Raw genomic sequence first — 26,615 nt, forward strand, 5'->3', positions numbered from 1 at the left:
AATGTTCAGGGAATAAATGTCCCTCAAAAAAGGACCAAAGCCTTCCGTACTTTCCATAACAAGAAGGCTCACATAGTATGCCTCCAAGAAACTCACTTCACCAAAGATTCTACTCCAAAATATATTTCTCCTTTTTATCAACAAATTTACACGGCTTCTGCCTGTACCAAGCAAAGGGGAACTCTAATTGCATTTCACCGATCCACACCATTCACCTTATCATCAGAAATTAAAGACCCAGAAGGTAGATACCTGATACTCATGGGTTATATAATGGATACAGCAATCACGGTGATTTCCTACTACGCTCCTAACAAACAACCTACACCATTCCTCTCACATATATTACAAGTGATTAATACACACAAAATAGGAACAGTGATAATGTGTGGGGATTCGAACCAGGTCCTCCTCCCATTTCTAGATAAATCACCTTTTACACCATCCAAAAAAACCTCTAGATTACCTTTTTCTCAACTTCTTTCCAAATACAATCTAGTAGATTCATGGAGAGAAAGTAACCCAATGAAAAAGAAATTCACTTATTTCTCGCACCCTCATCAAACCTTCACCAGAATAGATCATATTTTTCTAACAATAGGAATGATACCAGAAATTATTGCATCAGATATAATTCCGATTCCGTGGTCTGACCATAATGCAGTATACACTACTATAGCCTCAGCCATACCAAAAGCGCATGACCCAACGTGGTACTTACCGGACATAATGCTCAAACACCCACTACATCAGATGGCCATTGAACAAGCTTTAAAGGAATACATATCAATTAATAATACAACAGACATCTCCCCAATAACACTGTGGGAAGCTCATAAGCCTGTCTTGCGTGGTACAATACAAAGACAAATGGCACTATTTAAACGGGAACGCAAAAATCTAGCAAAAAAACTAGAACTCAATTTTAATGCAGCCTACATATCATTTCAAGATAATCCATCTCAGAGTACAAAATCTCATCTGGAAAAATCTAGATTGGAATACGATCTATTTCTCACTGAGTCAGTTGATAAATCCCTCAAACGCTCCAAACACAATTTCTACATGAATACAAACAAACCAGGTACATATTTGGCTCGGGCATTAAATTCAACTAACAAATCTTTCAAACCAATACGTTTGAAATTATCAAAAAATGTTTACACTTGTAATCCAGTTAAAATAGTCCATAAATTTCACTCACATCTCGCAACTTTATACAAGACAAACAATGAATTTAATCCTACAGAAGCTGAATCCTTCTTCTCAAAAATAACCTTACCTGAGTTATCTCAGAATCAAAAAAGCAGTTTGGATGAGCCTATAACTATAGATGAAGTTGCTAACGCCATAAAAGACCTAAAACTTAACAAAAGACCAGGCCCAGACGGCTACTCGGCTTTATACTATAAAACATTCTCAGAAATACTCTCTCCCATTCTCACTGAAACTTTTAACAAACTTCTAGATGGACATTCTTTTCGGCAAGAAACACTAATGGCAATTGTTTGTATGATCCCAAAACCCCTTTCTGATGATACTTCCTGTGTGAATTATCGGCCTATCTCTCTGTTAAACCTCAATATTAAATTATTAGCAAAAATAATAGCAAAACGCCTCAATAGCATTATAGGAAAATTAATACATAGAGATCAAGTAGGCTTCATGCCAAATAGACAGGCAGGCGATAATATACGCAGGGCAGTGTTATTGGCACATATTGCTAAAAAACGGAAAATCCCTTTATGTTTTCTATCTCTTGATATTAAGAGGGCATTTGACACAGTATCCTGGCAATATATGCAATATTCATTACAAAAATGGGGTTTTGGACCCCACTTTTTAACATGGATCAAAGCATTATATAATAAACCCAAAGCCTATATAAAATATGCTGGATACAAATCTGAAGCCTTTAATATCGAAAGAGGTACCCGACAGGGTTGCCCATTATCTCCCTTATTATATGCCCTTATACTCGAACCCATGGCCCAATACATCAGAACAAACCAAACTATAACTGGCATTGAAGTAGGAGGTATTACACACAAATTATGTATATTTGCAGACGATATATTACTTTTTCTATCATCACCACAGGTCTCTGGTCCTAACTTAATACCAGCTCTTGATGGATTTGCAGCCCTATCCGGCCTTATGATTAATCCTAAGAAATGCCTAGTGCTTAATATTTCACTCACAAACATGGAATTGATCCCGGCTAGGACTGCACTCCCATTCACATGGGCAGAAAAATCAATCCCATATCTTGGAATTCATTTAACAGCATCTCATTCTGACTTATTCTCAACCAATTATCCTCCTGTATTAAGACAGATCACAAATCTAATAAAACAATGGTCGCAACTTCCTTTATCCTGGATAGGGAAGATTAATGCAATCAAAATGACTATTCTACCCAAATTGCTTTATCTATTCAGAGTCCTCCCTATTCCAATTCCTTCCTATTTTTTGAGAATAGTACAAAAAAGAGCAACTTCGTTTATATGGGGCTCTTCTAAACCACGTATACCTATACACACACTACATCTTCCCAAAAATAAAGGAGGCCTGGGATACCCTAATTTTACTAACTACTACAGAGCAGCACATTTGGCCAGTCTGTCCAAATACCATGCAAAACAGGAAATCCCATTATGGGTATTTATAGAGGCTTCAGAAAATGACCCTCTATTAATATCAAATTTATTATGGCTTGATCCTAAAGACCGCTTTAAAATTCATAATCCCATAACTAAACACTTCTTATCTCTCTGGGATAAACTAAAAACCAAATATCAGTTACAATCTCCACACAATCCTCTCCTTTCTTTTATCAGAAATCCGGCCTTTTATCCGGCATGGATCTACCCAAATTCTTTTAAAGCTTGGACAACATCAGGCATTCAGACACTAAATGACTTCATAGCATCTAAATCATTCCTTTCATTCCCATCGCTTAGAGAAAAATATGATCTACCAAACTCTGAGATATTTAGATATCTCCAAATCAAAAATTTCTATACACCATTCCTAAAGGGGGATACACCATTATCCCAATTATCCATTTTTGAATCAATCTGTACAAAAGATCCATTTGCTAAAGGTACAATTTCATCACTTTATAATCAATTATATGGAGTAGCAAATATTAATAGACCCTCTTACGTTCAGAGGTGGGAGGAGGACCTGGGACGAACTTTAGAAGACACGGACTGGTCTAATATATGGCTCACATCTAAGTCATCTTCACCCAACATCTTGGCACTAGAGACAAATTATAAAGTCCTAACTCGCTGGTACCTTGTACCCGCTAGAGTGGCAAAATATTCACCTAATACCTCAACTCTTTGTTTTCGAGGATGCCCAGAAATAGGCACATATTTACACATATGGTGGACGTGCCCAGTAATCCAAACCTTCTGGAAGGAAGTCTTCGTGATTGCATCTAAAATATTTAAAAAAATAATACAACCAGATCCATATTTAACTTTACTTAATCTAAAACCGGAATGGTTAACACTCTCTCAATTCAAACTTATGATCCAACTAATAACGGCTGCAAAACAAACAGTGGCCAAGGCATGGAAATCTCCTACATTGGTACTAGCAGAAACAATTCACAGAATGAATAATACAATGTCCCATGCTAAGATGGTAGCCATCGATCAAAATCAAATTCCAAAACTTGAAAAACTTTGGCATCCTTGGATAAAACAACAGTTCCTGTCAAATTTCAATGACTCTGTCCTGTTGCCATGGTAACAGATTAAATGACTTACAGAGACACCCATTCTAAGGCTTCAAAGAGAACTAAAAAGAATAATAAACTGACGAGCGGGACAACCTTGTGGACCATACCTCTACCTTTCAACCCTTTTTCTTCTTTCTCTTTCCTTTTCTCCACCTTACGATTAAAGCTCATTATCAGAACTTATTTGACCTATATACACTCTACTTGTAAACAATATGTATAGTAGGTATAAATCATTTAAATACCTACAAAAGTAACTAAGGAAATGATATACATCTTTAATTTAGGTTTACGTGAACCCAATGTTTAATATTTGAAATTTCATGATATTTACCTATATAATCCCTACTGTAAAACAATGAGCTTACTTTATAGATCCTTGTAAACTTACTTTATGTATATTTATGTATCTTTATAACATTGTATACTCAATAAACCTCTTTTGACAAGGAAAAAAAAAAGTAAAAGTGTGAAAAATAAAGATTTGTACTTACCAAATTCAAAGAAATGCTAACCAAAAATTGTGTGTGTCCAACCACCTGGGAGGCATTGCATAGACTGGTGTTTGAGCCTTCCTATTTATAGCTCCCCAAACCCATCAAAGGATCCCTCCCAATGCTTTTTTCTAGCCACCATCCTGGCAGTCCATGCTGGACGGCTTTGTTTGCCTGTTTTCCATCTGCCTGTTTTTGTTTTGCTGGCCCATCATTGGATCCTTTACCCACAGCTCCCGGGTGAGACATATCCGGCACCCGCCGGTGCGACTGTGGCACGCAGCACCCTGCATCTTTGTGAGTATGGATCCCTCAGTTTGATTCCCACAACTCAATTTATTTGACATATTTCCATGTTCTTTACTATAATATTTCCTGTTACTATTTTACTTTATAGATCATGTCTATGCATCAACCCCTGAAGAGTGAGACTGTACTCACGAAACAGGTTGGGTCACCATAGATGCTATGACACATGTACTAAGGATTATTTGATGACTGTATGTAACTATGTAATGGATATGTAAATTTAGGCCAGCTGTTTGGCATTTTGACATTTTTCCCAGTCCTATTGCTGGCATATTCAATAAATCTATACTATGTTTTTATTTCTGACTGTGTGGCACTTTATCTAAAGTCCCAATGGACAAAACTCTGCATTTACTTGTGGACCGTGGGGAGCCGACGTGTAGATCGTAAAAATTGCCAGCTTTGCCAATTTTTCTGCCTCTCAAATCTAAGTATTGAAAGTGCAATCTCTGTAACTTACAGTTTGTGATGAGATATCGATAACCCAATCTTAGCTGGATAAACAGACAGTGACTCAATCCAGACGACACCTTGCAGATCTTGTGAAGTTTAATCCATAAACTGTGAGGATCTTACAACAATGAACATTGGATAGGTCAAAAAATCATAATGTGATCCACTCCATGAGACATGTGGCTGAGATGCATTACTGGGAAAAATGAACAAAGAGTGGAGCTATCTATACAGGATGAAACTGAGCTATGGGGAGGGGCCAGGGACAGAAGAATACATATAACATTTAAAGGCATATCACAAAGCATGTGAAACATGACACTTTCTATCAAAATCTATGATTTCTATTATTAACAAACTTTAGTCCAAGTCCAAATATAAGTAATAAAGATTATTTTCCAGGAACATCTGCAAAACAAGAGGTAAGAACAAAGGAAAACAATGCAAACATTAAAGTGTTACTAAACCCAGTAATATGAATATACAGTAGTTAATCCGCCCCCTACAGTTCCCCCAGCTTATACATCATCTGTTTACGTGAAAATACTGCCATTACTTTTCTGTGCTCTGTATACCATGGTTACATGATCAACGGCAGTTTCTCCAGTGCTGAGAGTTCAGGAAGGTGGAGATTTCCACTGCAGCCCTTATACACGCCCACATGTGTGATGTCAATATCATGTGACCTGGCTAGTTCTGATCAAGTAAATGTGCTCTCCAGCATAAAAGACACAACTGAGCATGTGTAGGTCGGCTACTCCGCCTGTGTTAGCTGGCCTCCCCCAGATAGACAGTGCAGGGAGGGAAGGATCTATGCATATAGGATAAAATAGCCTTTTTACACAATGCAGAGGATTAACCCCTTAAGTTTCACAGTGAGTATAACAAGCATGCTATGCTGCATATACAGACTGATTTTACTGTTGTGGGTTTAGTAACACTTTAACATAATATTTGCAGATGCTGGTCTCGAAGGTCCAGGCAGTGACAAGGAAAAATACATCTTCAGAGGGGAAGGTAGCAAGATGCACCAATCCTTCTTACCTCCCTTTGAATCAAATTGGTGACTTGTGATACTTGTCTTACTCTTTGTGCAAAAGAAGTACAAGTTCCTTTATAGGCCTGAAGTAAAGGTGTGCAGAACCTACTTTCATTACTTTAACCTTCACTTTTTTCTGTATTTTTCCGTCGTTACTTGGCATAGTCTTTGTAATAAGACCCATAGGCCAATGATTGCAATAGGAATCTGTCTCTTTCAAGAGAACTATGTCTCCCACTTGTAGGTTGGGTTTGTTAGTTTGTCATTTACTGCAACTTTGAAGGTTAGAATTGTACTTCATCTTCCAGCAGTTCCAAAATACATTAGCAAGATGTTGAACCCATTTCCATTGATGCTCGTAAACATAAGGGTAATCAAGTTCCTCTGTGGGAATAGTGGTTTTCTAATTTTTTGGGGTAAGAAGAGTGGCTGGAGTGAGCAATATTGGAGACTCTGGATCTGAGGACACAGGGACCAGAGGCCTTGCGTTGATTATAGCAGACACCTTTGCAAGAAGAAGTGACTAAGACTTCATTGGTAGACTGGGAAGTTTTCTGGTCCAGTAGCATGGAGTCGAGGATTTTTCTTGCAACTCCACTCATGCATTCCCAAGAGCCTTCCATGTGAGAGGAATGAGGTGGGTTGAATTCCCATTTACACTTGTTGTCATTCAAGAAGTTCACTATTTTTAATGCTCCTGTAAAATTAGTCCCACAGTTAGATCTAAGTAACTTTACAGGTCCTCGCACAGAAAAAATCTTCTGAAGGCATTCTTTAAGGAGGTTAGGGTGTAAGAGTGTGGTATCTGGAGTTGTTCTAATGCTTTTAGAGACTGTTTCCAGGATTCCCACCTGTTGTTTTTCCTTGGGTAAGGGGGTATCCCAGTCTGAGTTTTCAGAGGTAAGTTGTCTCAGCAGTATCTTACCCTGAATGGTAAGAGGTGCTATGAAACACAACAGATCATAAATACTGTTCACTGTAGACAAAACACCTCGCTTTGTGAAGGGCTTGTCATAGACTGATGCTTGAAATGTGAATGTGTCTTGCGTAACATTCCAAAGCAGCCCAAGACCGTGTTGCGTAACGGAAAGAGCAGATCCTAGTTGGAATTTCTTGACATTGATAGAGAAAATTGAGTACTGTCCGTGATACTTTTTTTATTTGCACTAACATACAATTTTTCAGGACAAGCTTTCGGGGTATGTCTCCTTCTTCAAGGTCCAAGCAGTACTGATTCACAAATTTTTAAGCAGAATGTTAAAGAAAAAAAAAAAGAGAAAAACAAACCCATACAAATCAATTGTAATAAATATAGCAGCAGAGTTAGTGAGATAAGACAGAGGAAGAGCTACAGAATGGAGGTGGGGGGATACTAGTCACAGAGGGGGTCGTAAAACTTCAGCATAATGTGTAAGGAAACCAATATCTAAATTCAGGCCATTATTTTTCGTGTCAAAAAGAAGTATTCTTAGTTCAAACGTTTTCCTTTCCTGGATAGTTCTGAAATTCCCTTTAAGAACTAAAACATTGAGGTCTTCTATATTGTGGTCTGGTTGTGAGAAGTGATGTCCCACAGGTGTGCATAAACTGTCTTCTTTATGTTCTTTGATGGTATGTCTGTGGAAATTCATCCTCGCTTGCAACTTCTGTCCTGTTTCACCAACATAAGATCCTTTGCTGCACCTTTTGCATTGGATGAGGTACACCACATTACTGGAGGTACAGTTGTAAGATCCCATGTGTTTTTTATTGCAGGGTTTGCTTCCATTATTTGTGACTTCATCAGAGTGAAGTTTCCTGCTGATTAGTTTGTGTCTGAGGTTGGGTGGTTGTCTGAAAGCCAATAATGGGGGTTGTTGGAATATTCCTTACAGAGTTTCATCCTCTGTTATAATGGGTTGTAAATCTTTGATTATCTTTTTGATCCCTTCAGGTGCTAGGTTGTATGTGGTGACTAGAGGTACTCGGTTATTTTTTTTCCTCTGTGTATTGGAGGAGATTTTCTCTTCGGGTTTTCAAGGCTGTGTTTATGCCGTTGATGGTTTTGTCTTTGTAACTTTTCTTATGGAAGGAGTCTGCCAGTGTTCTGAGATGTTTATCTCTGTCTTCTGGGTCTGAACAAATTCGGTGATATCTGATGGCCTGGCTGTGTATGATGCCCCGTTTAGTGTGTTGGGGGTGAAAACTGGAACTATGAAGATAGCTGCATTGGTCAGTCGGTTTTACGACCCCCTCTGTGACTAGTATCTCCCCCCCCTTTATTCTATAACTCTCCCTCTGTCTTGTCTCATTAACTCTGCTGCTATCTTTTTTGTTTTTTTTAACCTTTATTTTTTTTGATGAAAAATTCCATACATTATTCACATCAATCATTCATATTATTTGATAATACAAAAACATATAAAATGTGTAATTTATACAAACCCATTCTTTTGTTTCTACCCTCATTCCATACAAAGTTGTATTTCTACTACAAATTCATATCTCCCTTTTTTCTTTTTCTTTATTTCCCTCCTCCCTGCCTCCCTTCCCCTCCCCATACCTCCCCCCCCCCTCCACCACAACAAGCTATTCCTATAACCCCTTAGTATTTTTTTCACCACATTCACATTTGCTACTAACTTCCCCCCTATCCAATGTTCCTGATTATCTAATTATATTATCATTACGTTTACAGGCCATCCTTCTGTCCCTCTCTCCCTTCTCCCTTTCCCTGCTCACTCCTTTCTCTTCTTCCTTTCCCTCAGCTGTTTCTATCTTTCTATCTCCCCTTTCCTCTCTAACCTTCCCCCCCTGTCTCTACATCTGAAGCCTCTCCACTATCAATTGGTGCGGGGCCAAGTCCACATCCCCCAGCCATGGCTGCCATATCTTGTCAAATTTACCCCTGTCACTTCTGCGACTATAAGCCATTCGTTCTCTAGGGAGCAGCAAATTGACATATGCAATCCATTGCTTCACTGTAGGCACCGTTGGGCCATCCAATGCCTTGCAATTAGTTTTCTGGCAAGGTACATCAGTCTAGTTAACATAAAATACTTTCCTCCCGGGAACATTTTTGCATTTATAGCTCCAAGTAAGTATACAGTCGGGTTTAGGGGGATGGGGACCTGCGCCAACCTCGAAATGCACTGGGAGACCTCATCCCAGTACCTATATAGCTTTGGACACCTCCAAATTAGGTGGATGAAGTCCCCTCTGTGCACTCTACTCTTAGGGCACAACGGGGAGTCTCCTCCTCCCCATTTATAAAGCTGTACTGATGTTCTATAGGCCCTATGAAGAATAAATAATTGCGACAGCCTTTGGGTTGCGGAAAGCGACACCACTGGAATAGCCTCAAGCGCCATTTCCCACTGTTTTTCTTCTATCTCTCCTATATCCTCTACCCATTTATTTCGGCACTTTAACAAAGTATGATCCTGAACCGACCTCAGCAACTCCCTGTATATTTTTTATATTAACCCTTTCCTCGTATCTGCTATAAAAACCTCACTCAGGAGTGATACTGTTGGTACTGTCTGAGAATGTGTTATTTGTTGTGCCTGTAACGCATGGCGAAGTTGGAGATATTGATAAAAACCCCTCGGGTTCAGGTGAAATTCCCTGCATAGTTGTTCATATGTCTTCAACACCTCTCCCTCATATAATTGTGAGAAGAACCGAATCCCCTTTTCTTTCCAGTGTGTAAACCCTTGTAATTCCTGGATCTCAGGGTATCTTCTATTGTGCCAAATCGGTGTGAATGGGAGCACGCCTGTTATTTTTAGCGCTTTCCGCACCTCTCCCCATACCCTTTTAAAGAGAGTACTTATAGGTTCTACGCCCTTCATACTTGGCAAATCCATTTCCAAATGTGAGGTCGCTTCTAGCATGGGTTCCGATATGGTCACCAATTTGTATGTAGGGTCCTCATTCCCCTTCCGACCCCACCCTGCCATTTGCTGTAGCTGTGATGCCAAAAAATACAGTTTAGAATGGGGTATTGCCAGCCCTCCTCTATCCTTTTCATATTGCAGTGTTTCCAGACTAATCCTGGGTGCCTTTTTTTTCCATATCAGTTCCCTCATTAGTGTATCAACTCGCTTGAACCACTTTTTTGATATCCATATCGGTGAATTATGAAAAACGTACAGTTGCTGTGGTGCCCACACCATTTTTATTAAGTTTGCTCAACCTATAACTGATAGGGGAAGCCTACACCAGCTATTGCTTTTTTCCTTCTGTCTAGAAAGCAATGGCTCCAGGTTCAACCGAAGGTACTCGGCTGGATTCGGGGACACCATTACTCCCAGATACTAAAAGCTATTAATTATTACTATTTCTTCCGCCCCCACTGGTAATCGATCTCTTGGCTGGTCTATAGGCATTAAAGTTGATTTTGACCAGTTAATAGCAAAGCCTGAAAAGCTGCCATATTCTCCCACTATCTCCATCACTGCCCGCAAAGATGAGGTCACGTCACCTAAATATATAAGTGCATCATCTTCGTATAAAGATATTTTTTCTTCTCTCTGATACCTACGGAACCCCACCACCTCCGTTGAATTCCGAATCATTATAGCTAGAGGCTCTATTGCCAAGGCGAACAGTAATGGAGACAGTAGGCAACCTTGTCTAGTCCCTCTGTACAATTCAAATGGAGACGAAAGGTTATTATTAATACGTATTCTGGCTCTGGGTTTCTGATAAAGTATCTTTACCCATGATACGAATTTACTCCCCAATCCAAATCTTTTCAATATTTCCATGAGGTAGGGCCACTCCACACTATCAAACGCCTTTGAGGCGTCCAGTGACAGAATGGCCCTACCCCCCGGATTATCCACTGACATCTGTAGGTTCATGTAAAGTCTCCTTATATTATCCGACGTGGAGCGGGTGGGTATAAAACTAGACTGGTCACAATGGACCAGCTTGTCAATCACTTGAGATAACCTCTTAGCCAAAACACTGGCAAACAACTTAACATCCGCATTTAATAGCGAAATTGGACGATATGAATCCAATAGAAGTTTGTCTTTTCCAGGCTTTAAAATTACTGTTATTATTGCCTCTTGCATGCTATCTGGTAAGTGACCCACTTCCTCAGCCTCCATTATGGCCTGCAGTAATGATGGTAAAAGGTCCTCCCTATAGTGGGTGTATACCTCTGCTGGGATCCCGTCTGGGCCTGGTGATTTATGGTGCTTTGTCCCCTCCAGGGCTTCTCTTAATTCAGCTAATGTGATTGGACGGTTTAACATTTCCCTGTCCGCCTCCAATAACTGCGGGAGCGGACAGGTTTGTAAAAACTGTACCAAATCAGATGGGATATAACTAGTTTTACTAGAGTACAAATCCCTGTAAAACTGCTGAAAGCTGTTTAAAATGTCTGGGCTAAGGGTCTGCCTCTCCCCAGATTCAGCCCTCACGGCCAGGATATTAGTAAAGTCTCGTTGCTCTCTGGCTATAAGGGCTAAAAGGCGGCCAGTATTTTCCCCCTCTTCAAAATAACTTTGGTGCTGAAAGTATCTTCTCTTCTCTGCTGCCGATAACCAAACCGAGTTGTATACCACTTGGGCCTCCTTCCAGGATTCTTGATTGGATTTTGATGGATCTCTTATTAAGGCCTGTTCCCTTTCTTTCAGTTCTTCCCGTACCCTGTTCTCCCATTCCCTGGAACGAGTTTTAATTCCCGTAATTTCTTTAATGAGACATCCACTCAAGAATGCCTTGAGTGTATCCCATACTACCACAGCACTAGCAGATCCCCTGTTAAATTGCAGGAACTCCCGTAGTGCCTCTCTCGTTCTATCTACTTGCGGAAACGAAGTTAACCAGTAGGGGTTCATCTTCCATAGGGGGCGCCCCAGCATTCCAGTGGTGTCTAACCGCACCCAAAATGGAGAATGGTCGGATAGTAAGCGTGGCTCATATGCTGAGTCCTCTACCCGCTGCAGGAGTGCCTCATTTCCCAAACCCAGGTCGATACGGGAGAAGCCATCATGTGTTGCAGAGTAACATGAGTAGCATCTATCCTTTTCATGTCTCTCTCTCTCCATACGTCCCGGAGTCCTATTTCCGTAAGCAGGTCAGCAAAAGCCGTCTTGCCAACTGTCTGTCTCATACTTCTAGATGTCAAAGACATTCTATCTTGGGAATTATCTAAGATATTGTTATAATCTCCCAGTGCTAGTACCGGGACATCCGGGTGTAGGGCCATAAATTGTGATAGACACCCAAGTGGAACCGATGAGAATGGTGGGGGTATATATATAGATGCGATTATGCATATTAATCCGTTAATTTTACATAGCAAAAAAACAAATTTTCCCTCCTTATCCACCCTCTGTTCTATGCATTCAAAGGAGACATCCGAGGAGACCACTATGCTAACACCCCTTGAATATGAGGTGTGCATGGAATGGAACTGTGTCGGGTATCTCCTTGAACGCAATAAATGAACAGATTCTGGACACAAATGCGTTTCTTGTAAACAAATTATCTGAGGTTTCATTTTATCGAAGTATCTAAACATTGCACTTCTCTTATCTCTGTCCCTCAGCCCTCTCACATTCCATGTCATTAAAAGTAGGCCTTTTTTTTCCCCTTCTCCTTACTCATATAGGAAATCATACCAGTTCAAGTAATTATAGAACCAAAAACAACAACATAGACAAAAAATCAAAATACAATTGTCCTTCTGAGTTTTACCTACCCCTTGGGCCCCCTCAGTGTACGATACATATCTATGAACCTTCCTCTTAATCCCCCCACCTTCAGTGATGAAGCATAAAAAACATTTGTGGCTAAACTTATATTTGTGATATTTTCCAATATTCGTTTGTATTATACCTCTCCCACCCACCCCTCCCTTACCTCCCTCCCCTCTCCTCCCCATTTCCCACCCCCTACCCTCCTGCCTCACCCACCCCCTTTCCCTCCCGCCCCCTACCCTCCCTCCCTGCCCATCTGGGCCTACCCTAGGGGCTATATTCCTGACCTCCCACTTACACTCATTCCCCAAACTACACCGGCATACCTTGCCCGTGCCATACATTTCAATATCCCCTTTCCCTCAGGGATCCCTATCTCACCCCCTCCCCCCCCCCCGATCTTATTAGTGCTATTCATGTGTTTTAATTTTTGTGCTCATAAGCAAAATAATTTGTCGTGTCGGCTCAAATGTATTCTAATAAGTGTATATCTAACCTTTACTATTTTATATTCTATTCCTACTTCACTCCCTAGTTCGTATTTTACTTATTGTGATTTGTTATTTACTTATTTCTTGTTTCTTAGTATATTGCTTATTATCTCTGTTTTCCCTCTCCCTTCCCTCCTCCCCAGTACCTCAAATATAAAAAAAAAAAAAAACAAGATCTAATTAGTCTCTAGTCTCTCTTCTCCTATATTCCGTGCTGTTCTCTCATTGTTCTCCAACCATTCTTCCACACTTCAAGGGGAGTCAAAAAAGAGTGTCCCATTCCTTGTAGTTATTCTCATACGGGCTGGGTACAGTAATGCATAGTCCATCTTTTTTTGCTGTAACATACGTTTAATCGGCATATATGCCGCTCTGAGTTTTTACAGGTCCGGATAAAAGTCCTGATATAGTGAAATTCTTACCCCCATATGGAGGATCTCTCCCATTTCTCTCGCCTTCCGGAGCAAAGATACTTTGTCTCTGAAATTAAACATTTTCATGATTATGGGTCTTGGGTACTCCTTACCCTGACGGGGTTTAAAGGGGACTCGATGGGCATGCTCAATGCCAAAGAAAGGAGAGAAGGATGTAGTCCCAAATGTCTCCTTAACCCATCTCGTTCCAGGGAATGGGAGAACAGGGTATGGGAAGAACTGAAAGAAAGGGAACAGGCCTTAATAAGAGATCCATCAAAATCCAATCAAGAATCCTGGAAGGAGGCCCAAGTGGTAAACAACTCGGTTTGGTTATCGGCAGCAGAGAAGAGAAGATACTTTCAGCAACAAAGTTATTTTGAAGAGGGGGAAAATACTGGCCGCCTTTTAGCCCTTATAGCCAGAGAGCAACGAGACTCTACTAATATCCTGGCCGTGAGGGCTAAATCTGGGGAGAGAGGGATATAATAAATGCTGTCCCAGTCTGCTGGTTTTACTTGAGAATAGTACCAAAAGAGTAACCCTCCGCACACCTCTGATACCACAACTTCAGCCCAATAGCACATGGGGCAGTGAGCAGACACACAGACAACACAGTTCCACTTACAGCTGATATTATAGTAAGCAGCTTACATCCACCATTCCACTGGTTCTGTTTATATTTTAAAAAAGAAAACACAGCTCCCTGTCCGTCTCCCACCTCAGACTGGGGCTGCTATTTTATTTATTTCAGGTACTGTCTCTTTATCACCAATAGATATTGAGGCAACAAGTTCTATTTAACCAGGATTTCACATTGCAAGCTCAGTTAAGTTTCTTCAATCGAGGACCAGGGGTAAAAGTCATTTATAGCAAATATGGTATATAAGGAAAAAAAAAAGGGAAGTTTTCACCTATGTCTGGCGTCTTCTTAGTCACTTTCCAGTTTCACAGCGTTACCTTGCTAGTTTTATTGGCCGCGTGTTACTTCGTTCACTGCTTCTGCTGCCACTAGGCTCAGCCTGCTCATTGGCTACTAACAGCCAAGGGGGGGCCTCTCACGCCGCCCCTATGACTCCGTCCTCCAGGCTCTCTCACCGCCACACACGCTGACACCACCGCTGCTGAAGCCGCTACAAAAGCGGGTCTCCTCGTTTGGCCGCTGGCCAGCTGGAAGGGTCTCTCACACCCCCCCTCTGCTCCGTCCTCCAAGCCTGCGCCGGGATCAGGTATGCTCAGTGGCTCTGCAGTGCAGTTTAACCGGATTCCGCTGCTTACTCCTACCGCCGACAAACCGGCAATCCTCTCAGCCTGTAACTTAGCTGGTCAGAGCGGAGGGAGAGGAGATCTCACACACCCTCTCACTCCCGCATCCGGTCACCTGCCATCTTTATTACCATTGATTTGTATGCGTTTGTTTTTCTTTTTTTTTTTTTTTTTTTAACATTCTGCTTAAAAATGTGAATCAGTACTGCTTGGACCTTGAAGAAGGGGACATACCCCGAAAGCTTGTCCTGAAAAATTGTATGTTAGTGCATCAAGTTTGACACTGATAGCATAGTCATCAGAAGGAAAGGCTCTCATGACCTTGTCCCTGTTGAAGATGATTTTGTGAAGTCTGAGGTTTGCAGAGGCAAGCATGTTCTGGGTTCTAGTGAGAAGGTCAATAGCTTCCATTTCCGTAGGTAGAGATTTGAGTCCGTCGTCTACATAGAAATTCCTTTCGACGAATTGTCATGGATCGAATCCAAATTCTTTCTCACCTTCTTGAGCTGTTTTCCTCAGTCAATAAGTTGCTACTGCAGGAGAAGGACTGTTACCGAAAACATGTACCTTCATCCGGTAGTCTATGACTTCATCATTGTCATCATTATTGCGGTACCATCGGAACCTGAGGACATTTCTGCAGTCTTTACAGACAAGGAAACAGTGGAACATCTGCTGAGAGCAATTGGCTCTTGTCTGAAGCACAGTAAAACGCCTATAAGATTGTTGTTCTGATTAGATCCAGTATGAGGATTTTCATTGAGGAAGACACCTTCATGACGAGCGCTTCAGTTGAAGACTACCCTAATCTAATCAGGCTTGCGAGGATGGTAGACACCAAAGCATGGTAAGGACCAACATTCTTCTCATTCTTTAAGAGGAGGTGCAGGCTCAGCATGATCGCTCTGAAACACCTTCTGCATAAAATCCACAAAGTGCTTTTTCATCTCAGGCTTCGGGTTCAAACTGCGCTTTAAAGAAACAAATCGTGATTCTGCGTGTTCTCTGTTTGGTAGTCTCTTTCTTGGGGTACGAAATGGTAAAGGTGCTACCCAACTGTTGGAATCATCTTGATAGAACTCTTTACTCATGGTTTTCAAGAGTTCTTTGTTTTCCATGGTATCTGCCAACTCATTGTCTTTAGTGGTTACCTCAAACACTGTGTTGCCGATGCTGTCATCCCAGAAATTAAGAGTTTTCTTATCACCTTGTATGATGTATCGTTGTGCAACTTTTTCAAACAGCCTTTCTTTCACATTATATTGATGTGGTCATTGTGCAGAACAATTAGTTTGTCCGTTTGACATGTGTTTTAAAGGAAGAGACTGAGTAAGGCCCTTGTCTCGGCAGACATTGCCTATGATGACCCAGCCTAGATCCAGACACTGAGCATATTGTGCACCGTGTGGACCGTTGATTTGATGACGAACTTTGTGCACCCTTAAGATGTCTCGGCCAAATAACAGCAGGATATCAGCACTTTCATGGAGGGCTGGTATTTGGTCGGCTATGTCCTTCAAGTGAGATTGGTGAAAGGTAGCTTCAGGAGTAGGGATTTCTTCTTTGTTGCTTGGAATCTGGTTGGACTCAGTGATAGTGGGCAAGGATATTTCCACATTGTCATTCAGAGGAGCAATTACAAACCACTGGCTCTCCTACCTAAGACTTCTGTACTGCCGACACAAGTGCTTAGGGTACAAGGTAGAGCATCTCCTATTACGTTTAACAGCTCAAAAAATTGTGTTCTTGCAAGAGATCTGTTACTCTGATCATCCGGAATAGAATACAGTCTTATGGCCTTTTCAGGTTGACCTTTGGGGTATACACGAACCAAGCATATCTTTGCACAGGATTTGTCACAGAGTCCTTCTCCACAGACTTCTGTACATCAAAAAGAGAAAAGAGAAAGCGGGACTTTAATGAGACGTGTCAACGCATAAATATTAATAAATTGGCCAGGCACATATAGAGTTGGCCTGTATCCAATGTAAGTATAATCCGGACATAAATATTCTATAACCAGGGAAACACTGGGTGTAATCACAAAGGATTTACAGCAATATTCGTATAAAACATCGTTTAATACTTCATTAGACATAGAGAGAATTGTTAAAAATCAATCAATCAGGGGTATGGTGGATACAAAGCGTATACAGTTACAGTACAGGTAGTTGTTAGATTGTAGGCATCCTTAAGTTGTTAACTCTACGCGTTTCTTGGCTTACAACCAATCATCAGGAGTTCAGATGCGTAATAACTAGAAAATAATAAAGCAGCCATTAATCTAATGATTGATATAAACATTTCGAGAAAGCAAAAACTACAATAGTACTCACAATTAAAATGGATAGATGATAAAATGAGAAGGTGGTCCGGCCTGTAAAGTCTCACCCGGGGTTGAGGCAAGGACCTGCCCCCCAGAGGTAAACCCCGAAGGGGAGGAGGCTGCCATCAAAACCAGGACACCCCACACAGTATGGCCCAACGAGAAGGGGGAACCTGGCAAGCGCATATGGAGTGCTATGGGGGGAGAAAAAGAAATGTGAGTGGAAGTGAGAGTGAAGTGAGAAAACCATCCATGAATAGACAGATGAAAGTGATAGGGGGGTATAGCAAAAAACGTGGAGCACAGGAGGGAAGTGGAGTGATGATGAATAGTGAGGGGAATATGAGTGTTAAGAATGGATGGCTGTGAGCAGTGAGGGAGATTACCTGTGAAGTGCGAGTGTAGCGTGTGCTACACCTACCCTCCTGTGCTCCACGTTTTTTGCTATTCCCCTCTATCACTTTCATCTGTCTATTTATGGATGGTTTTCTCACTTCACTCTCACTTCCACTCACATTTCTTTTTCTCCCCCCATAGCACTCCATATGTGCTTGCCAGGTTCCCCCTTCTCGTTGGGCCATACTGTGTGGGGTGTCCTGGTTTTGATGGCAGCCTCCTCCCCTTCGGGGTTTACCTCTGGGGGGCAGGTCCTTGCCTCAACCCCGGGTAATAGTATGGTAAAAGGTCCTCCCTATAGTGGGTGTATACCTCTGCTGGGATCCCGTCTGGGCCTGGTGATTTATGGTGCTTTGTCCCCTCCAGGGCTTCTCTTAATTCAGCTAATGTGATTGGACGGTTTAACATTTCCCTGTCCGCCTCCAATAACTGTGGGAGCGGACAGGTTTGTAAAAACTGTACCAAATCAGATGGGATATAACTAGTTTTACTAGAGTACAAATCCCTGTAGAACTGCTGAAAGCTGTTTAAAATGTCTGGGCTAAGGGTCTGCCTCTCCCCAGATTTAGCCCTCACGGCCAGGATATTAGTAGAGTCTCGTTGCTCTCTGGCTATAAGGGCTAAAAGGCGGCCAGTATTTTCCCCCTCTTCAAAATAACTTTGGTGCTGAAAGTATCTTCTCTTCTCTGCTGCCGATAACCAAACCGAGTTGTATACCACTTGGGCCTCCTTCCAGGATTCTTGATTGGATTTTGATGGATCTCTTATTAAGGCCTGTTCCCTTTCTTTCAGTTCTTCCCGTACCCTGTTCTCCCATTCCCTGGAACGAGTTTTAATTCCCGTAATTTCTTTAATGAGACATCCCCTCAAGAATGCCTTGAGTGTATCCCATACTACCACAGCACTAGCAGATCCCCTGTTAAATTGCAGGAACTCCCGTAGTGCCTCTCTCGTTCTATCTACTTGCGGAAACGAAGTTAACCAGTAGGGGTTCATCTTCCATAGGGGGCGCCCCAGCATTCCAGTGGTGTCTAACCGCACCCAAAATGGAGAATGGTCGGATAGTAAGCGTGGCTCATATGCTGAGTCCTCTACCCGCTGCAGGAGTGCCTCATTTCCCAAACCCAGGTCGATACGGGAGAAGCCATCATGTGTTGCAGAGTAACATGAGTAGCATCTATCCTTTTCATGTCTCTCTCTCTCCATACGTCCCGGAGTCCTATTTCCGTAAGCAGGTCAGCAAAAGCCGTCTTGCCAACTGTCTGTCTCATACTTCTAGATGTCAAAGACATTCTATCTTGGGAATTATCTAAGATATTGTTATAATCTCCCAGTGCTAGTACCGGGACATCCGGGTGTAGGGCCATAAATTGTGATAGGCACCCAAGTGGAACCGATGAGAATGGTGGGGGTATATATATAGATGCGATTATGCATATTAATCCGTTAATTTTACATAGCAAAAAAACAAATTTTCCCTCCTTATCCACCCTCTGTTCTATGCATTCAAAGGAGACATCCGAGGAGACCACTATGCTAACACCCCTTGAATATGAGGTGTGCATGGAATGGAACTGTGTCGGGTATCTCCTTGAACGCAATAAATGAACAGATTCTGGACACAAATGCGTTTCTTGTAAACAAATTATCTGAGGTTTCATTTTATCGAAGTATCTAAACATTGCACTTCTCTTATCTCTGTCCCTCAGCCCTCTCACATTCCATGTCATTAAAAGTAGGCCTTTTTTTCCCCTTCTCCTTACTCATATAGGAAATCATACCAGTTCAAGTAATTATAGAACCAAAAACAACAACATAGACAAAAAATCAAAATACAATTGTCCTTCTGAGTTTTACCTACCCCTTGGGCCCCCTCAGTGTACGATACATATCTATGAACCTTCCTCTTAATCCCCCCACCTTCAGTGATGAAGCATAAAAGACATTTGTGGCTAAACTTATATTTGTGATATTTTCCAATATTCGTTTGTATTATACCTCTCCCACCCACCCCTCCCTTACCTCCCTCCCCTCTCCTCCCCATTTCCCACCCCCTACCCTCCTGCCTCACCCACCCCCTTTCCCTCCCGCCCCCTACCCTCCCTCCCTGCCCATCTGGGCCTACCCTAGGGGCTATATTCCTGACCTCCCACTTACACTCATTCCCCAAATGAGGGTACTCCTTACCCTGACGTGGTTTAAAGGGAACTCGATGGGCATGCTCAATGCCAAAGAAAGGAGAAGGATGTAGTCCCAAATGTCTCCTTAACCCATCTCGTTCCAGGGAATGGGAGAACAGGGTATGGGAAGAACTGAAAGAAAGGGAACAGGCCTTAATAAGAGATCCATCAAAATCCAATCAAGAATCCTGGAAGGAGGCCCAAGTGGTAAACAACTCGGTTTGGTTATCGGCAGCAGAGAAGAGAAGATACTTTCAGCAACAAAGTTATTTTGAAGAGGGGGAAAATACTGGCCGCCTTTTAGCCCTTATAGCCAGAGAGCAACGAGACTCTACTAATATCCTGGCCGTGAGGGCTAAATCTGGGGAGAGAGGGATATAATAAATGCTGTCCCAGTCTGCTGGTTTTACTTGAGAATAGTACCAAAAGAGTAACCCTCCGCACACCTCTGATACCACAACTTCAGCCCAATAGCACATGGGGCAGTGAGCAGACACACAGACAACACAGTTCCACTTACAGCTGATATTATAGTAAGCAGCTTACATCCACCATTCCACTGGTTCTGTTTATATTTTAAAAAAGAAAACACAGCTCCCTGTCCGTCTCCCACCTCAGACTGGGGCTGCTATTTTATTTATTTCAGGTACTGTCTCTTTATCACCAATAGATATTGAGGCAACAAGTTCTATTTAACCAGGATTTCACATTGCAAGCTCAGTTAAGTTTCTTCAATCGAGGACCAGGGGTAAAAGTCATTTATAGCAAATATGGTATATAAGGAAAAAAAAAAGGGAAGTTTTCACCTATGTCTGGCGTCTTCTTAGTCACTTTCCAGTTTCACAGCGTTACCTTGCTAGTTTTATTGGCCGCGTGTTACTTCGTTCACTGCTTCTGCTGCCACTAGGCTCAGCCTGCTCATTGGCTACTAACAGCCAAGGGGGGCCTCTCACGCCGCCCCTATGACTCCGTCCTCCAGGCTCTCTCACCGCCACACACGCTGACACCACCGCTGCTGAAGCCGCTACAAAAGCGGGTCTCCTCGTTTGGCCGCTGGCCAGCTGGAAGGGTCTCTCACACCCCCCCTCTGCTCCGTCCCCCAAGCCTGCGCCGGGATCAGGTATGCTCAGTGGCTCTGCAGTGCAGTTTAACCGGATTCCGCTGCTTACTCCTACCGCCGACAAACCGGCAATCCTCTCAGCCTGTAACTTAGCTGGTCAGAGCGGAGGGAGAGGAGATCTCACACACCCTCTCACTCCCGCATCCGGTCACCTGCCATCTTTATTACCATTGATTTGTATGCGTTTGTTTTTCTTTTTTTTTTTTTTTTTTTTAACATTCTGCTTAAAAATGTGAATCAGTACTGCTTGGACCTTGAAGAAGGGGACATACCCCGAAAGCTTGTCCTGAAAAATTGTATGTTAGTGCATCAAGTTTGACACTGATAGCATAGTCATCAGAAGGAAAGGATCTCATGACCTTGTCCCTGTTGAAGATGATTTTGTGAAGTCTGAGGTTTGCAGAGGCAAGCATGTTCTGGGTTCTAGTGAGAAGGTCAATAGCTTCCATTTCCGTAGGTAGAGATTTGAGTCCGTCGTCTACATAGAAATTCCTTTCGACGAATTGTCATGGATCGAATCCAAATTCTTTCTCACCCTCTTGAGCTGTTTTCCTCAGTCAATAAGTTGCTACTGCAGGAGAAGGACTGTTACCGAAAACATGTACCTTCATCCGGTAGTCTATGACTTCATCATTGTCATCATTATTGCGGTACCATCGGAACCTGAGGACATTTCTGCAGTCTTCACAGACAAGGAAACAGTGGAACATCTGCTGAGAGCAATTGGCTCTTGTTTGAAGCACAGTAAAACGCCTATAAGATTGTTGTTCTGATTAGATCCAGTATGAGGATTTTCATTGAGGAAGACACCTTCATGACGAGCGCTTCAGTTGAAGACTACCCTAATCTAATCAGGCTTGCGAGGATGGTAGACACCAAAGCATGGTAAGGACCAACATTCTTCTCATTCTTTAAGAGGAGGTGCAGGCTCAGCATGATCGCTCTGAAACACCTTCTGCATAAAATCCACAAAGTGCTTTTTCATCTCAGGCTTCGGGTTCAAACTGCGCTTTAAAGAAACAAATCGTGATTCTGCGTGTTCTCTGTTTGGTAGTCTCTTTCTTGGGGTACGAAATGGTAAAGGTGCTACCCAACTGTTGGAATCATCTTGATAGAACTCTTTACTCATGGTTTTCAAGAGTTCTTTGTTTTCCATGGTATCTGCCAACTCATTGTCTTTAGTGGTTACCTCAAACACTGTGTTGCAGATGCTGTCATCCCAGAAATTAAGAGTTTTCTTATCACCTTGTATGATGTATTGTTGTGCAACTTTTTCAAACAGCCTTTCTTTCACATTATATTGATGTGGTCATTGTGCAGAACAATTAGTTTGTCCGTTTGACATGTGTTTTAAAGGAAGAGACTGAGTAAGGCCCTTGTCTCGGCAGACATTGCCTATGATGACCCAGCCTAGATCCAGACACTGAGCATATTGTGCACCGTGTGGACCGTTGATTTGATGACGAACTTTGTGCACCCTTAAGATGTCTCGGCCAAATAACAGCAGGATATCAGCACTTTCATGGAGGGCTGGTATTTGGTCGGCTATGTCCTTCAAGTGAGATTGGTGAAAGGTAGCTTCAGGAGTAGGGATTTCTTCTTTGTTGCTTGGAATCTGGTTGGACTCAGTGATAGTGGGCAAGGATATTTCCACATTGTCATTCAGAGGAGCAATTACAAACCACTGGCTCTCCTACCTAAGACTTCTGTACTGCTGGCACAAGTGCTTAGGGTACAAGGTAGAGCATCTCCTATTACGTTTAACAGCTCAAAAAATTGTGTTCTTGCAAGAGATCTGTTACTCTGATCATCCGGAATAGAATACAGTCTTATGGCCTTTTCAGGTTGACCTTTGGGGTATACACGAACCAAGCATATCTTTGCACAGGATTTGTCACAGAGTCCTTCTCCACAGACTTCTGTACATCAAAAAGAGAAAAGAGAAAGCGGGACTTTAATGAAACGTGTCAACGCATAAATATTAATAAATTGGCCAGGCACATATAGAGTTGGCCTGTATCCAATGTAAGTATAATCCGGACATAAATATTCTATAACCAGGGAAACACTGGGTGTAATCACAAAGGATTTACAGCAATATTCGTATAAAACATCGTTTAATACTTCATTAGACATAGAGAGAATTGTTAAAAATCAATCAATCAGGGGTATGGTGGATACAAAGCGTATACAGTTACAGTACAGGTAGTTGTTAGATTGTAGGCATCCTTAAGTTGTTAACTCTACGCGTTTCTTGGCTTACAACCAATCATCAGGAGTTCAGATGCGTAATAACTAGAAAATAATAAAGCAGCCATTAATCTAATGATTGATATAAACATATCGAGAAAGCAAAAACTACAATAGTACTCACAATTAAAATGGATAGATGATAAAATGAGAAGGTGGTCCGGCCTGTAAAGTCTCACCCGGGGTTGAGGCAAGGACCTGCCCCCCAGAGGTAAACCCCGAAGGGGAGGAGGCTGCCATCAAAACCAGGACACCCCACACAGTATGGCCCAATGAGAAGGGGGAACCTGGCAAGCGCATATGGAGTGCTATGGGGGGAGAAAAAGAAATGTGAGTGGAAGTGAGAGTGAAGTGAGAAAACCATCCATGAATAGACAGATGAAAGTGATAGGGGGGTATAGCAAAAAACGTGGAGCACAGGAGGGAAGTGGAGTGATGATGAATAGTGAGGGGAATATGAGTGTTAAGAATGGATGGCTGTGAGCAGTGAGGGAGATTACCTGTGAAGTGCGAGTGTAGCGTGTGCTACACCTACCCTCCTGTGCTCCACGTTTTTTGCTATTCCCCTCTATCACTTTCATCTGTCTATTTATGGATGGTTTTCTCACTTCACTCTCACTTCCACTCACATTTCTTTTTCTCCCCCCATAGCACTCCATATGCGCTTGCCAGGTTCCCCCTTCTCGTTGGGCCATACTGTGTGGGGTGTCCTGGTTTTGATGGCAGCCTCCTCCCCTTCGGGGTTTACCTCTGGGGGGCAGGTCCTTGACTCAACCCCGGGTGAGACTTTACAGGCCGGACCACCTTCTCATTTTATCATCTATCCATTTTAATTGTGAGTACTATTGTAGTTTTTGCTTTCTTGATATGTTTATGTCAATCATTAGATTAATGGCTGCTTTATTATTTTCTAGTTATTACGCATCTGAACTCCTGATGATTGGTTGTAAGCCAAGAAACGCGTAGAGTTAACAACTTAAGGATGCCTACAATCTAACAACTACCTGTACTGTAACTGTATACGCTTTGTATCCACCATACCCCTGATTGATTGATTTTTAACAATTCTCTCTATGTCTAATGAAGTATTAAACAATGTTTTATACGAATATTGCTGTAAATCCTTTGTGATTACACCCAGTGTTTCCCTGGTTATAGAATATTTATGTCCGGATTATACTTACATTGGATACAGGCCAACTCTATATGTGCCTGGCCAATTTATTAATATTTATGCCTTGACACGTCTCATTAAAGTCCCGCTTTCTCTTTTTGGTATTACTAATTGGGATGGAGACATGTCAGCGTTCATAATGTTGGTATGGACAGGTCACAAAAAACCCCCCCTTTATGTGCAGACTTCTGTACATGTAGAGGACACTGAGGTGGAAGGTGCTGTTTGATCTGTGCGCTCCCCGCCTTGCTTTGCCTCAGGAAGATTGTTTTTGAGCGTAGTAGAGTTCTTTGGATATTGACGAAGAGCTGCATGTGGTCATCACTGTCACACTCTATACATCTGATGATGGCTTTACAGGTCCTTTGCAAAGTGTTCTGTGGAGGCACAGCATTTGTAGCAAACCCCAAATTTCTTTAAAAGTTCCTTACGTTCCTGTAGGGTTATTTCTTGTACGATACCTTTCTTAAGTGGATGTGGTTTGTTATGTATCGGACATTGTCGATTTGGGTTCTCAGTTTTCTTGTTTTGATCAGTCTTTTCAAGAACTGTAGCAGGTGCAGGTAGAATATTAGTCCTTTTCACTAACACTGGACCTCTATGGTTTCTGTGTGTCATACGTGTATTCATAGGTTTTGGAGAGGTTGAACTGAGAGGGTTACAGTCCCCATAGGAGAACCTTGGGTCATTCTTAGTGTCTGCAATACTTTTGAATAACTTGCAGAAGTAGGAAAAAGGAGGAAAGGCAACTTGATGTTTTTCCTTATACTTTGATCTAAGCGCTGCCCATTTTTCTTGAATGCCATATGGTAGCTTGAGAACAATAGGGTTGATGCCACGAGGGGTGTCAAGGTAAGTAAGGCCAGGAAAGTTGATGTCAGCCTTAGCAAGTTAAAGCTCTAATAGAACATGAGTTCTTGAAACTTTAGATTGTCTCTAGAAGAAATCTTTGGGGAGCTTTGCAATCTTTTGAATAAGGCATCTTCAATGGCCTCTGGGCCGCCAAAGGTACGTCCAAGTCTGTCCCAAGCAGCATTAAGGCCTGCAGCAGGGTTATCAACATGAACTGCCTTGAGCCTCTTGATGCATTTGGTAGACTGGGGACCTAGCAATCGGATGAGCAGATCTAATTCCTCTGTGGCTTTGATGTCTAGGTCACTCATTGTGGCCTTAAAGGTGGATTTCCAGCCTCTGTAATTTTCGTGCTTGTCATCAAACTTAGTGAGGCCTGTTTTAGTGAGCTCTCTGTGGAACATGTGTTTAGCAAACTGTGACGTGTCCGTGCTTTCAGACTTTGGATGCATGACTGCAGGTGGAACAGAGTTAGTTGTGATGGTTGGTGCACTGACGTTGAGTAACTTGGGAACATATGTTGGTGCTAAGGCATTCAATGCTGAAACTGGCTTAAAGTTCATTGACATGTTGGTTTGTAGCTGTAGAGTAGTGCACTTGCTAGGAGGTACTTTGTTGGTGCCAAAGTAAGGTGGACAGTCTATTATATGCATACTAGTGCCTGCTGCTTGCTGAGATTCTGCAGTCTGATGTACTGGAAGATATAAAGGCAAATTGTTTTGAGGTACAGTAGGTGCAGAGAAAAGACTTTGAGTGTTTTGGCTGCTGTGACAGGGAGTTGATGTTCTGGAGAGGTATGTGAAGAATCTGAGGCATAAGATACAACTTAGTGTCTGCAAATGTTGTCTCTTTCACTTTCACTAACAGCTTGTTCTAAGACCCTTAACCCTGCCATGGCTGTGGCATGCTCACACGTTTTTCGAAAACTTCCTTCTCTGCTTTCTGACATGCAGCTTCGGCGTCCATCTCCGCTTTCTGGCATGCAGCTTCGGCGTCCATCTCTGCTTTCTGGCATGTGGCTTGAGCTTCCATCTCTGCTTTCTGGCGTGTGGCTTGAGCTTCCATTTCTGCTTTCTAGCATGCAGCTTGAGCTTCCAGCTATGCAGCTTGAGCTTCCATCTCTGCTTTCTGGCGTGCAGCTTCAGCTTCTATTTCTGCTTTCTTTTGGGTGAAAGCTACCTGAACTTTAGAAGCTTTAGCATCTGCAAGGGCTTTTATGAGTTGTTGACTGCGTGTTGATGATCTTGCTGGCAGGGATTTGGAAGATCTTGTGGTCTAGTAGATGTAGAGCGATAAGATCTGGATTCATGAAGCTGTGTTATTCTCACTTCTGCCTTTGTCTTTGTTTGCACCACTAAATTGTCTCCTTCAAGATCAAGCTCCTCAAATCCCTTTAATTC

This window comes from Aquarana catesbeiana, linkage group LG01, assembly GCF_042186555.1.
Source record: "Aquarana catesbeiana isolate 2022-GZ linkage group LG01, ASM4218655v1, whole genome shotgun sequence".
NCBI classification, from domain to species: Eukaryota; Metazoa; Chordata; class Amphibia; order Anura; family Ranidae; genus Aquarana; species Aquarana catesbeiana.